We start from the raw sequence: 13,781 nt of genomic DNA, 5'->3' as shown, positions 1-13,781 counted from the left end.
CTCTAGGTGTCGAGAGGTATGGCCCATAATGTCCCAATACCATGTACTGGAATCAGCACAAGCTCAATACAGAAACTGCGGCTATGGCCCATAACGCTTGAGTAACTACACCTGACTTTCAATGTGTCGTTCATGTGTTCACACGGACAATATGACTATTCATGACCAGAGTTGCCGATCATATTTGAAAAAAAAAAATACTGGAAGATTTTTATTTCAAGAAGATCGACTTTGATTTATCTCCAATGATTTTCCCCCTCTCCAATGCTTCAGAAATAGAATTTCGTTTGAAGCTTCGCCTAGTATTTATATGTAGTTCATAAAATGGCGAAAGAAACCGTTAATTAATCATATCGTTCGAGCAGATCAAAATTACTCTCCGCACCACTCGAACATTACTGTGAAACAATATTTGAGGATCTTTTCTTCTAGAACCTCTGGAAAATACGGTTTTATTTGGGCAAAACTGTCTTGCTTTTTATAGATAGAGGTGCACATAGTTCGACAATTTTGAAGCTCCAGATATTTTAAGCAAATTTGTGGAGCAAAGTGCTTTTCTATCTCTCAAAACAACCGAAACAGCCAATCTGTGCATCTGTGCTAAAATCTGTGCATCTGTATTTTTAGTCAAAAAATCAGTATAAAATACAGTATCGGGGAGTTAGAGGAAAAAATGAAAATAAGAGTTTATTTTCACTTTGAATTTATTTTTCTTGTTTATGGGTTGTTAAAGTCGTGTCAATACAACAAAATAAATCATAGGAAAGTTTTTCGCCTCTAAATTATACGATGTTTTTGTTGTACTTTGTCTTCAAATTTTCCTTCAACTTCATCTTTGACGCTCATCCTTGTGCCGATACATGGTTCCTCGCTCTCAAAATAAAGTCCATAATTGTGTGAACCAACCGATTTCCGAACTTTGTTTTGTTGGCACTGTAAAGTAAAAATATTCGCTCAACACTTGCTGATGCATGTCTTCAAATGTCTTTTTTTTCAGTTCATTTATTTGTAAGGCATAAGCCTTATGCCTCCTTTTTCAGCTTCTTCTGCATCGATACCCACGCAAACATCCTCAGGCAAACACAGAAAGTCTTCAAAATCTATCACATCAACGTCAGTATCAACGAATCGTTGCACGTAGCTCTCCAAGCATAACAGTCTTCTCTCATTATAATGCTCGCAAAATTTAGAACTTTCTGATTGAAAGGAGTGATTGACATCATTGATGAGCGGTAGAATAAAATGTAGGAACAGTTTAATCGGTTCAGTCATAGGGTCGTTTAAATGAGTCAATATACGATTGGCAAATTGATTATGGTCATACATAACTCGGAACGAAAAAATCGCTCAAGATTTCGCTCAATTAGTTGATAATAAAATTTATTGTTGTATGATTTTCTCCAGCATTCGATTCACGATTTACTATAGTGATTTGATTTATACCTCCGAACAATACAAGAATTGCGTCGGTGCGATATGCATATGCATACAATGTAGAATGAATCAACTTTACGATAGTTTACATTACAGCATTTATAATAAGAATCAATTTCTTGTGATAACGAATCACGACTCAATTTGACGTTTTCAATTTGGCATGTGTAATGTAAATGAGATCGATCTCTAGTTTATAAAACTGAATTCTTCTTCTTCTTATATGGCACTAACGTTCCTAGAGGAACTCCGCCGTCTCAACGTAGTATTACTTGCGTCATTTTCATTAGTACTTAGTTGAGATTTCTATGCCAAATAACACGCCTTGAATGCATTCTGAGTGGCAAGCTCTAGAATACGCGTGACCACAGTGCAAGTCAGAGGAAATTTCTTTGAAGAAAAATTTCCCCGACCAGAACGGGAATCGAACCCGAACCCCCGGCATGTTAGGTCCTTGTTATATCGAATTAAGTATCGAGAAAATACACATGATTACTATTATATACGATTGTCGATTGATTCAATTTTTACACGATTCAGCATGTGCTTTTCACTCGCCATCAGATTGCTAGTGAATCCCATATATCTGATCAATTTTTGCTTGGGATTTGGTTCTTCTAATTACCCTCATTCCCCAGATTTTCGACTTCTTGCGCCTTCGCGCTCATAAAACCGTCCCTTAACTCAGCTTAATTTCATTGATGTTGTTGATTCCGAGCAGGTACTTGTTGTAAGGCACAGACACACAGAGCTCATCCCATTAAGGGCACCCATAAAATCCAACAAGAGCCAGTACCAATGACTGCCTGGAGTTTAGAGTTTTTGTTTTTCCCCGCCGAGGCAAGCGACGAAGTGTGAACACAATATGAGAAGGATAATGCTAATTCGGCAAGTTCTTGCAAATTTTGCCACCTCTGCATTAGAGCCGTATGTTTTTCGGGAGGTTCTCAAGAGAGTGCAGTAGATCGGTGCTTTTGATCTCTTTGTTCTCAGTCAAGTACCCCCCGATGATTTGCTTTACCCGGTTTCCCCGATTTTTGAAGTACCGAAGCTCACCGAATGGTTTATTGTTTTATTGATTTTGGGAGCCTTCTCAGCACTCAGAGCCCCTTTGACACCCTCAATAGGGTGAGAGGTGTAATTATAGTTATTATGGGTCGCAAAAAAAAAATTCTAAGAAACCGCTCCAAGTACTTGAGTTCTCCGCGTGTAACTTTCTTCTTCTATCGAACAGAAGTGCCATAAAAGCAAGGTATTTCAAGCACCGGCTGTAAAATCACGAAGAACCGGAGTGAGAGAAGGTTGAAGTTCCAATATTTGACACGTCGTGGGTCTTCCTCTCGAATATCCTGCCCACCAACCACGACCATATCGTCTCGCCGCCGCAACTCCACAGTGCCATTTGATATCTACACAGGAGGAAACCCTTGATTTAACATGCACTCTGGGACTATTATGAAATATAACACTGCGCTCTGCGGAGAGGAAGATAAAGTGTGCAGATAAGAAAAGTGATCATCTGTCCCGGTCAACGACAACCGTCGAGAACTAAACTCGGAGAAAAGGTATCGATTTCAACCTGATCTCCGGACGCATCCCCAACATTAGATACGTTTGAGGTGCACTCATGGCTTGTATTCGAGGGCTATCCGCAGTCATTACCGCGATTCTGTGGCATGGAAAAGGGGGTCTCAAACTGAAGGAGGTCACGCAAACAACGGCAGCAACGAAAGACCTAAATTTTTAGGCTTCTCATAGCGGATAAAATCTGTCGATCATCAAGTTAAATTAGATTCACGCACCTGAAATGGCGTCCGGGTGAAGGGAAGGTGTGTAGTCGGGTCAGCCGGGTTGGATTGCATGGATTGTTGTCATCTGCCACAACTCGAACACACACACAAACACACACTCACGTTCACCCATATCCAAGAGGAGAGAAGAAATCTCATCCCAATCCCAATCGTCGTTCGTGTAATTATGCCCTCGCGCTACAGCTGGGACCCAGCTGGCGAACATGTGGGTCGTTGGACGAGTGGGACTCCCGTGATCAGACGAGGAAGGGGCGGGTGGTGTGTGTGTGTGTGTGTGTAGGAGCCAAAAGGATCACAGACAAAGCGTGCACCCCACTTCTTACCGTTGGACAACGTTACGCGCGACGACGACGACGACGACGATAGCTGGACCGCAAGACGTGAACGTAATAACAGAAGCTGATCTCTTCTCGGACGTGCTCTCGTGCTGTGTGATACGTAGAGTGGCCTCGGACCGGATAATCGGTCCCAGCGGAGTATAAAGAGAAGCAAGCAAACTAAAATGAGTGGAGGAATAAAGGTTGTTATTACGCTCCTCCCGCAGCCGCATCCCCGCACCGGTGGCTCGCCCAGCATGCTGCAAGAAACAGGTCGTCCGCGGACCTTACACCTCGAGAAGGCTGAAGGCGCAGCTACACGAGGAAAAAAACACTATACCGAGGGGGGCAGCGGACGTGACACGGCGGCGGGGAGAAAGAAAACAACAAAACACAACCCAATAAAATACGGCGTGAGGAGAGATATAATGGGAGGATGGGCGCGCGCGAGTACCAGGCCGGGTACTCGGGTCGGAACGGAACGCGGACGCGGACAACGCACGGATGATTGGAGAGGCTTCTCCGCGCGCCAAGGTTGTCGACCTCTGACTCGCGGTTTCGCGGGTTCTTACGGGCTCGGCGGTTTTGGCGCGGGGGACACTGACGATGGAATTTTTGCGGATTTCCGTCGACGATCTCCGACGCTCCGTGGGCGTAATGGTTTTCCATCGGTTTAGTTTCACCAAACACTGCGTCCCGTATACAATTTATGATCGACGGCACAGAAATGTAGTTTCTAGCAATGCTATCAGAGCTTACCGGAATGAATGGTTGTGAGCAGTTCCGTGATTCAGGTTTTGGAAAAATCATTCCCTTGTAAGCAACCGTCTAGTAGTGAAGGATAAAAACGTGAGCTGGACACTATTTTGTTTGTTCTTTTTGTGCACAATCATTTACCACGGTCAATGCTCTTCGTAATGACAGAATTGCGTACATTCTTATGGTACTTGGTAGTGTAAGGATTGATCATCACACTACTTCATACGCTTCTACCTATCAGACTACTTCAAGAACGTATGCCCTCGTTACTGGAATGCAGATAGGGGACACAAACTCAATTGATCGCAACAATTCTGCCCACTTTTTTCAGTTTAGATCCTAGAGTGGCAGAAGTGGCAGAATTCTTCAAACTAGAACAGAATTTCATCACAAATCATGGGCTCTAAGCAACGAATCACGTTTTTGCCTATCAAATAACTGTCGAAATCAACTGCAACTGTAATGAAATTTCTCAAATGAATGGAAACCAACTAAACTATGATATAAACAGAGCATGGAAATCTATCCAAATGTTGTATAGTTGACATTCTCATTGACTGCGTAGTTAAGTTGTTTTTTTTTCTCGAAATTCAGGAAGTGCGAAGAGTAAAAATAACGAAGGATTGTTTTTTTTACTTTAAAAATCATACAAACTTTTTTTCACGATTAAGTAAATTAAATGCATTTAATTTGAAAAAGAAGTCAAGTCTTATTTTCTTTTACAGTTTACGTCTTTCTCCAACATGCAATCTCGTAAAAGATTTTTGAATCATCATTTTTTTACCAATACCTAGAATCTTCTGCATCTTTGTGCTTACTATGTTACATTTATTGTTATTAAAAACATTGTAAGAAAGTCAGTAATGGATACGAAAATCTCTCTGAGATTTTATCAGATTACGTGGGACCCTACGAGAGTGCAAAAGTGCAAGTGTTTACATATGCTTATAGAACAAACTTCTGCTACAATTTTTTTCTCTGAGTTGTGGCAAAACGGATTTCTAGGTTCAATGGACAAGTTTATACATTAGGTTATGCAGGTTCTGAACTCGAGAACGATCGCATTAGCAGACCGTTATCAGGAATCTAGCGAAGTGAATTTTCCTTCGGGCTTGGAATTTGCTGTTCATGTTTCGGGTTAACGGATGGGCCTGCAATATCCACTACATTATTAAGCTTGGTTTTGTTTAGCCTTATGAATTCAAATACGATTGCGTGAGCAGATTGTCGGGAATCTTGTTAAGTGGGAAATTCTTCAAAGAGTGAATCGATAATTATTGCGACACTTTAGATTCATAGGTAAATCAGCCATAACTATTGAAATAAAGCGAATTAATTTTTTACAGTAGGTTAGTATACAGCCATTCTATGCCAAACCGATACAGTGGTTCTCAGATTTTCGTGAAAATTGGTAGATTTGTTCTTTATCGCAAAATATTAGACCCGTATTTTTTTATTTTTTTTTATTAGGGTACCCATTTCCATTTTAGGATGGTCCGAAAAATACATTTTTTCGCCATTCTCTTAGAAATTACTTTTTTCGAAAATTCATAACTTTTGACCTACGGCACCGATTTAGATAATCGATATATCAAATTAAAGCCAAATGGAAAAATATTACGCTTGCCAAAAATTCGGATTTTGTTTTTGTAATTATTGATTGTATTTGTTTTTTGTTGTTTTCATGGCTTTGGACTAAAAGGACCACATTTTTTAATATTTTTTCTTGAAAACTGAGAATTTTTTACATAACATATCCTAAAATCAGAGATGTGTTTTATTTCTCGTTTTGAGGTTATGAGTTTTCAAATTTAACCGATGGTTAAAAAATATTTTTTCCCCTTTTTCCAAAAAAGACTTTTTTTTTTATTGTGGAGGAGATCTGGCGTAGTGATAACATTCATACCTCTCACGCAGAGATCACGAGTTCAATTCTCACTCCCGACATTCCTCCAAAAATGGAAGTAAAAGTGACGAACCAACTAGACCGATTCAGATGATCGATATACCAATTTATATATTTTTAATATATAATATTGAAGCCAATAACCTAGTCTTCTTTGAAAAAAATTATTACATTGCGAAAAATTTGAATTTTCGTTTTAGTAATCATTGATTGTGTTTCTTGTTCATAGTTTTCTCGGTTTCTCGGATAGCTATATGTTTTTATATTTTTTCTTGAAAGCTGAGGTTTTTTCTACATGATATGTCCCAAAACCAAAGATTTGTCTTTTTTAGTTTTTGAGTTCTGATTTTCCAAATTTTAATTGTTTTCAGTACTCGATCAATATTTCTATGCAACTTGACTAGATATATGTGACTAGAATCTAATTTCTTCGCAAGTTTAATTTTTTTTTAAAGACTAGGCTTTAATTTTATATGTCAATTATCTGAATCGGTCCAGTAGTTCAAAAGTTCAAAAGAATTTTTTAAAAAGTCTTTTTTGGAAGCAATGTCGAAAAAATTATTTTTCGGACCATCGGTTGAATTTGAAAAATTATAACTTTAAAACGAAAAAAATCACATCTCTGATTTTTGGATATGCTATGTAAAAACACCTCAGCTTTCAAGAAAAAAACATCACAAAATATAGCGTTCTCTAGTCCAAAACCATGAAAACATCAAAATCAATAATAGATAATTCAATAATCAATAATTACAAAAACAAAATCCAATCCAATCCAAAGTGCAATATTTTTCTAAAAAATACTAACTGATTGTCTTTAATTTGATATGTCGATCATCCAAATCGGTCCAGTAGATCATAGAATCGTATATCGTTCCAACGAGCATGGTGATATACGGTTATGTACGGTTTATGGAATAACTCACCAAATATTGAATCGTGTAATTTGGCATATTCTAAGTCAGAATATAAAGTATATAAAGTGGGATCGAATCACAAACTTATATAACGTTGATCAAAGTTTCCATATCTAAAATCATACGAATTTTTTATAACGGAAGATTGTAATGAAGTTGTAATTCGATTCAATCAGTTTAGATTTTATTATTTACTCTATCGTAAAATCGATCTAATCGTCATCATATACGCATACCAGGCAGATGCGGTTCGTTAGTCGTATAGAAGTATAATTTTAATCGATGCAGGACTGCAGTGCATCGTATCACCTGCTGTAGAAAATCATATTGAAACCTTGTTGAAGATGCATCACTTCGGTATAATTCATGTTTGTATTGACAGAACAAAACTGACTGCTGTCGACATCTACACAACCACTGGCGAGTAAATAGATGAGCCATATTGGTTATCGAATAATGTATGTTGGATTATATACTGAAACAATGTGATTTGGTTCGAATAGTCTGAGTTGTTCGAATAGCCTGAGTTGAAGGTCAGGATCTAAGAATGGAAGAATCAAAAACAACTGAAATGATTGAACGGTGTTTGGAATTTTTTCAAGGTTCTGTCTACAACAGATATTTCAAGTGTTTTCCAATATATTCCCTGGATACTGTTCACTTGCTGCAAACCGAAGGTGTTAAAAACGGATTTTTTAAAAATGTGCATATACTGCAAAATTGACGAAACATCCAAAAATCAACATAACATAAGAACGAAAAAACGATGGATATACCTATGATATAACAGCAAGGTTGACGTAGGACTGCCGTTGGCTTAGTAATCATTTGTATTTTTTCAATTAGCAATAATCGCACCTCGGATGTTCCTCATTGGGTACGACATCGCTGCTGTGCAGAGCTATCTTTTGTATGTATTGATTAAACAAGTGAATGAATGAAAGAAATTACGAATTCAATTGCAAACAAATCACAATTTAGGTCAATTATGGTAGTGGTTATCGCAGCAAATAGATATCAACATTTTGCCTAATCATCAAACGATATTCGAGAAGTTCAGTGAGCTGGCGACATGAAGGAATATGCAGTCTTGAATAACCGAGCCAAAGCGTTGCATTTGTACCCGCTTTTTAGATCGTGTTAGCAAAACGAATTCCGGAGTGTAAAAATGCATGGCGATGTTAGGGAAACATTCAGATTAGCAAAAGCGCAAACGAGTATAAAAATACCCGCTGCTGGCGTCTAATTTGCAATACCAGTTTCCTCAGGTTCAATGGTTTTGAAGTCTGTGTTAGGGAAACATCCATTCAATCCAGCAATGGTACCTCAATCGTTGCGCAATCATAACTGAGTAGATTTCCGAGCGACACTCACTTTTATACCGATTGGTGTGATTTCAATAGCCTGTTTGAAGTAATTTTAAGGCTATTGAAACAAGTTTTTGGATGAAAAAGTAACAAGCATAGAACGCGTAGACATTTTATCTTTCGAATGAAGTGTTTATCATACCATTTCGTTCAGTTGTTTAGGAGCTATTAACACTCAAAATATCGTTCTCCGGCGTAACGCTTTCGTCTTCGAAGTTTTGAGCTTACACCCAAATATAGAAATGAAAGACCTAGTCCTACGTCAAAAATATAATGTTCTGAATTTTTGATATGTCATGTAAAAAAGTGTGAGTTTCCCGAAAAGATATAAACAGCTCGGGTCTCTTTGGTCTTTATGAAAAGAATAAGTGCAGTTGAATATTTTTACTACACCTACCTTTTGTTTGATCGAAAAAATCGATAATTGGTCAAGCGATTTAAAAATCCATTCTATTTCACTCTCCGACAAAATCAAGGATTGGTTATATAAGGAGTGGTTATATGTTTCCAGAGGATTATTCTTATGTCGATATGTTTATTTGCAATTATTTGCTGGCAATACTGGCAAATAAATGAATCAATGCATCGTTATGATGAACCCAATCAACAAAGTCTGCTTTTTAAGTGCTCTGCATTGATAGTTACTAGTAGCTGACTCGACTGCTTTTACAGTTGGTTTTCTTTGTGTAAAAAATGATTGTGTGGATCATGATCATCACTAATCACACGTGCACATGAGCGGAACCAGACAAAATTTGGTTTTCGGTAGATCCTTTTTTCTTTGAAACTGCTGTATATACGATTGCATTGAGTATACCGACAAATGCCCTGTGGTGCCGGGTGTTCACTCCTGGCGATGAGTTTCCTCTCTTGAACAATCGAACACATGTCTTATTTCCGGGTTCCATTTCCACGCATCAAATAGCAGAATGTTACGAGGGAAGCACCGGTAAGGATTCCCACGATCCTATCCACGCAGTGCAACACACAGGGTAAAGCAGCAAAAAACAATCCTCGCCACCCGCGACAGATGATATCCTGTGTGTGTCTGTGCATCAAGAACGGTTACAACCGTTCGGTTCGGCAGGAAACTCCCACGCTCGTTCGACAAAAGACCGGAAGTCAGGTTCCTATTCATCACCGGAATCCGAGTCTTTCGATCGAGCAGCCGTCGTAAAGTGACACAGTCAAAAAAAAAAGAGGAGAAAAACAACACCCACCCACCAGCCTCGGCACGGCAGATAGATGCATTTCACACACAGGAGGCTTTTCAGGAGGACCTCCTTTTTCCTGGCATAATCCCTCTCACTCTGTCTTCCTCGCGGCTTTTCGAGCTGTGGCCTCTTTTCAACCTTTTTTGGAATGCAAAAAAGTTTCCACCGCGTGCGCTCTTACTCTCTATCTCTCTTTCTGACAAACGGTTTCAGGATCGAGAGGTTCGCCTTTCGAGACATGTTTGGGGCCGTATGAATCAGCCGTGCCGTAACCGTTGCGTTGCACACTTCCTTCCCCGGAGAATCGCATTTCATCAATTACTGAGGTGCACCTGCGCAGCTCGGATGCCACAATTTGGTGCGGATCATCGCAAGTTGTGTGGATGAATGTGTGTTGCCGAACTGCTGCTGCTGCTGCTACTGCTATGTCGAAGCAGAAGTGGTTGGGATGCTGGGAGGAAGAGGAAACTATTCATTCAATAAGTTCTTGGCTCGACGAAAGCTAACACGAAATACAATATGGGCACATATGTTGTTGCTGCTGCTGCTTTTTTTTTTCTACTACCCTCGCAATATTCGTAAAGAGCATCATCATACACAACAACACACAGGAAGTCGAGACTATCGTTGTATGCCGCCAGCCGCGCCGCCGAGAGCATTGAGGGGAACGATGCTAAATCAGTTCTGACACACAACACACCCAGACACAGTCTCTCGAGCACGAACTTTGCACGACGAGTGGGCGATATGTCTATGTGGGGGGAGCGTTCTCACTGTGGTTGTGAAAGATCTCTAGCGAGCGGAAACATCAATTCATTCAGTAGAATGTGATCGATCACCAACACAGGGGAGCGTGTGGGCAGAAGAGATTTTCCTCAAATGATCCAATTTCAGTGTTCAGTGTTAAGTAATTCGGCTCCTATCATGATCATGTTTGCGGGGCAGTAATTATAAATAGAGAGTAGCTCTACCCGCGATGATTGCGTCAGGAAACACTCGGCGCGATTAGAGCGAGGCGAAAATCATTCTGCATTTTTATGTGGTGAGATGTTTCTACCAACATACACACACACGGCACGAATTATTTTTTAATGAATCGTACCAACACAACTGTGCCCCGACGAAGTGGTCTGCTGAATGAAAACCAACCCATCAGAGGCTGGCTGGTGTATGAGTGGAACCAGACCGTTTCCCTTCCCTTCTGTCGGAACCCTCTTGCGCTATCAGGCATTCCACAATCTGGTTCTCTACACACCCCCGCGTTCGTTGCCTTTCGTTCCACCGTTCCACTGTGCGATGTATATCGCTGTGATGCTGTGCGAGACTTTCGAACCGCTCCGAAAAGTAACAGCAGCAAGGAGCAGCGCGGAAATATTGGGATCCCCGTGATCGTTTCCCACCCACATCCGCACCGTTTGGACACCCCTGCCGCCGCTCGCCATGGGACCGTCCCCAAAGTGGCTGCACTCTGGGTGTACTGTGTTCAGAGTGAAGGCACGCGCGTGCGGTAAGAGAGGACCGAAAGATCTCGTGCGCGATGAAGCGATTTATTTTTAACTCACTTTCGAACCTCTGTATACACACCACCAGCAGCAGCAGTAGCAGCGCAGCAACATTGGTTTATTCATCCCGCTGGCTTCCCCGTCGAAGCCGATCACAAAAAGTAAACATAATCAAGCCAAGTGAATCGCTGCTGGTCTGAATTCGCTGCTGCCGGAGATGCCCTCCTCTGCCACCCCACAAATTCTGTTTTCTCTTTTTCCGCGATTTCCGAACTATATATTTTATGGGTGCGATATGTGTTGGATCAAACTGAGGTTTTGAGCGTTCGTTTGGAATTTTTAAATTACTTTTTGGCCCGTATTATTCCAATGTAGGTTCTACTTGCTACGATAGAATGTTCGTCTCCCCTACTTAAACATTTTGTATACCTTGAAACATTGTTCAATGAGTTCAACATGAAACAGAGTGCACAATCTGTTTGATTAAACATATTGATGGCGCCACTACCCACGAATCCAAGTACTATCCTTCAAATGATTGCGCGTCCACTTATTAAGCGAACGGTGGGGAGTTCTAAACCCAGGGTCCTTAATTGTCCATCTTTGTGTGTTATTATATAATAACTACCTCCACGCAACAAAAATCAATGATGGAGAATTTAGAATCCAGGCCACTCTCCGTCCATACACGCACTGCTGCTTGCAACAATAAACATTGGACTTTTATTGTGGTAATAATAACACAACAATAGAGGCGTCATATCAACTGTTTCCGATGTCCGTTTCAAATGAACAGTGGAACTATACCTCTTGTTGATTATACCCACTGTTGATTTGCTCCGAAAAAGGCTTTCAGATACAATGAAAACATGTGTACGATCGAAACCGGCTCTGTTATAGCTGAAATGCCAATGAGCCTAAATAAAACAAACAAATAGGATAAAAAAGCCATGAGTTAATTATCAGCCAGATTTCTCGCCTGGTTTACGTGACAATTTTTCTAACTTTCAAATCTGGATTTCGTTTGTTTGTTAAGCATTGAACATGTCTTCTCAATTTGGATAATGGAACTATTAAGTTAAGTACAGGACATGTCTTCTCAATTTGGATAATGGAACTATTATATAACCATGACAGTTTCCAACGGTGTCAACGTTCTCGTTTATGAAATATCAATTCAATACAATTCCAATACTAATCGATATACACCGAAATAAACCGCCTAAAAAGTGGCGTTATACATTGAAGATAATCGATCAGTTGTGTGTAACATTGAGAACATAACCGAATCTAACTAACCTAAGTATTGTTTCTCCTAACAAACCGAATACCATAGAAGAGCTCAAAGGCAGCATTAGATACCACATTACAGCTATTGCTGCCCGAGATTTGGCTATACGCGATAGAAAATGCCGAAAAATCTCACTAGCAGACCCGGCGAACTACGTCCAAAATTATTTTTATTTGAATAAATTCGTACATTCACGTTTCCTTCTGATTTTGACAAAAGACTACGTCTTTCATTTCTGTACCGGGGTGTAAGTTCAAAGTTTCAGAAACGAAAGCGTGACGCTGGCGGAGGAATATTCGCACACATTTGCGCATTCGACTAGGCGTTTCGTGAAGTAATCCATAAGCATCAGTTTCTATTCTGCTTTCGCATGGAATGGTCATAAACAATCTCGTGTATTATTCTCACGAAAACAAAATGAAGCATGTAGCAAATATCTTCAGTTGCTTTTACAAAGCCCATAAGTTCTTTTCAGGACCAGCAACAAGTTCGAAAGAATTGAATTTTATGTTAATAACAAATCCATACTTATGCTCATCCATCCAAACTCAGCAATCTTTCAAAATATTCATTCATTCATTCATTGAGAATTGATTCAGATGCAATTTCAAACAACAGATATCACAGATATAACCAACTTCTAGTTTTTTAATCGTAAATACGCGATTAATAATAGAGTACACCACTGGAATTTCAATTAGTGATGGAATGGAACACTTTTCGAATTCACTCAAATCAATACATTATATCCACTTTGAAGGTAAAGCAAATTAGGATTGCATGTCGGCCAAATTCAATGCTTTATAATCCTTCAATCTGCCTTAGAATATCGTTCCTTGAAGGACATTTTTCTTGAGTGTCTTCACGACCAATCTTGCTCGATTGCACAGTTTAGATCAATAAAGATTCCCAAGCATTATGATAACAGGACAGGATTCAGTTGTTTATTATATGTTGACAATCCTAACGGACCCAATGAAATCAGGAACACTTTGTGATAATTGGTTACTTCTTCGAATTAGTCGCACAATAAACCGATTAAACTGAATTTAATATTCCATTTTTAAATACGAAATTCAAATCTTCGATATCCTTATTTTTTACTGCCAAAATCGCACATGCACCAAATTAACCACGTTGTTAAAAATTTATCCGTTCTTTTAGAACACATTTGAAATTAATTCCTCTTCTATCGCTGTGAAAAGGCAGAAATTCGAATCGAAAACAATCTATTGGAGTTTTGTTTTTTTTTGTTTTTTTCTA

General features: G+C 39.6%; 1 protein-coding gene and 1 pseudogene across 1 annotated transcript in view; both read right to left on the bottom strand.

Annotated features, from left to right (window-relative positions):
- Nucleotides 1–13,781, bottom strand: part of LOC129764960 (protein sprouty) — a 57,916-nt gene that overhangs the window by 25,347 nt on the left and 18,788 nt on the right. The gene's annotated exons all lie outside the window — the stretch shown is intronic.
- Nucleotides 7,836–8,047, bottom strand: LOC129772349 (U4 spliceosomal RNA; annotated as a pseudogene).

The sequence above is a fragment of the Toxorhynchites rutilus genome, chromosome 2 (assembly GCF_029784135.1).
Source record: "Toxorhynchites rutilus septentrionalis strain SRP chromosome 2, ASM2978413v1, whole genome shotgun sequence".
Classification (NCBI taxonomy): Eukaryota; Metazoa; Arthropoda; class Insecta; order Diptera; family Culicidae; genus Toxorhynchites; species Toxorhynchites rutilus.
The sequence above is the reverse complement of the archived record's forward strand: the minus strand, read 5'-3'. Positions and strand labels throughout refer to the sequence as shown.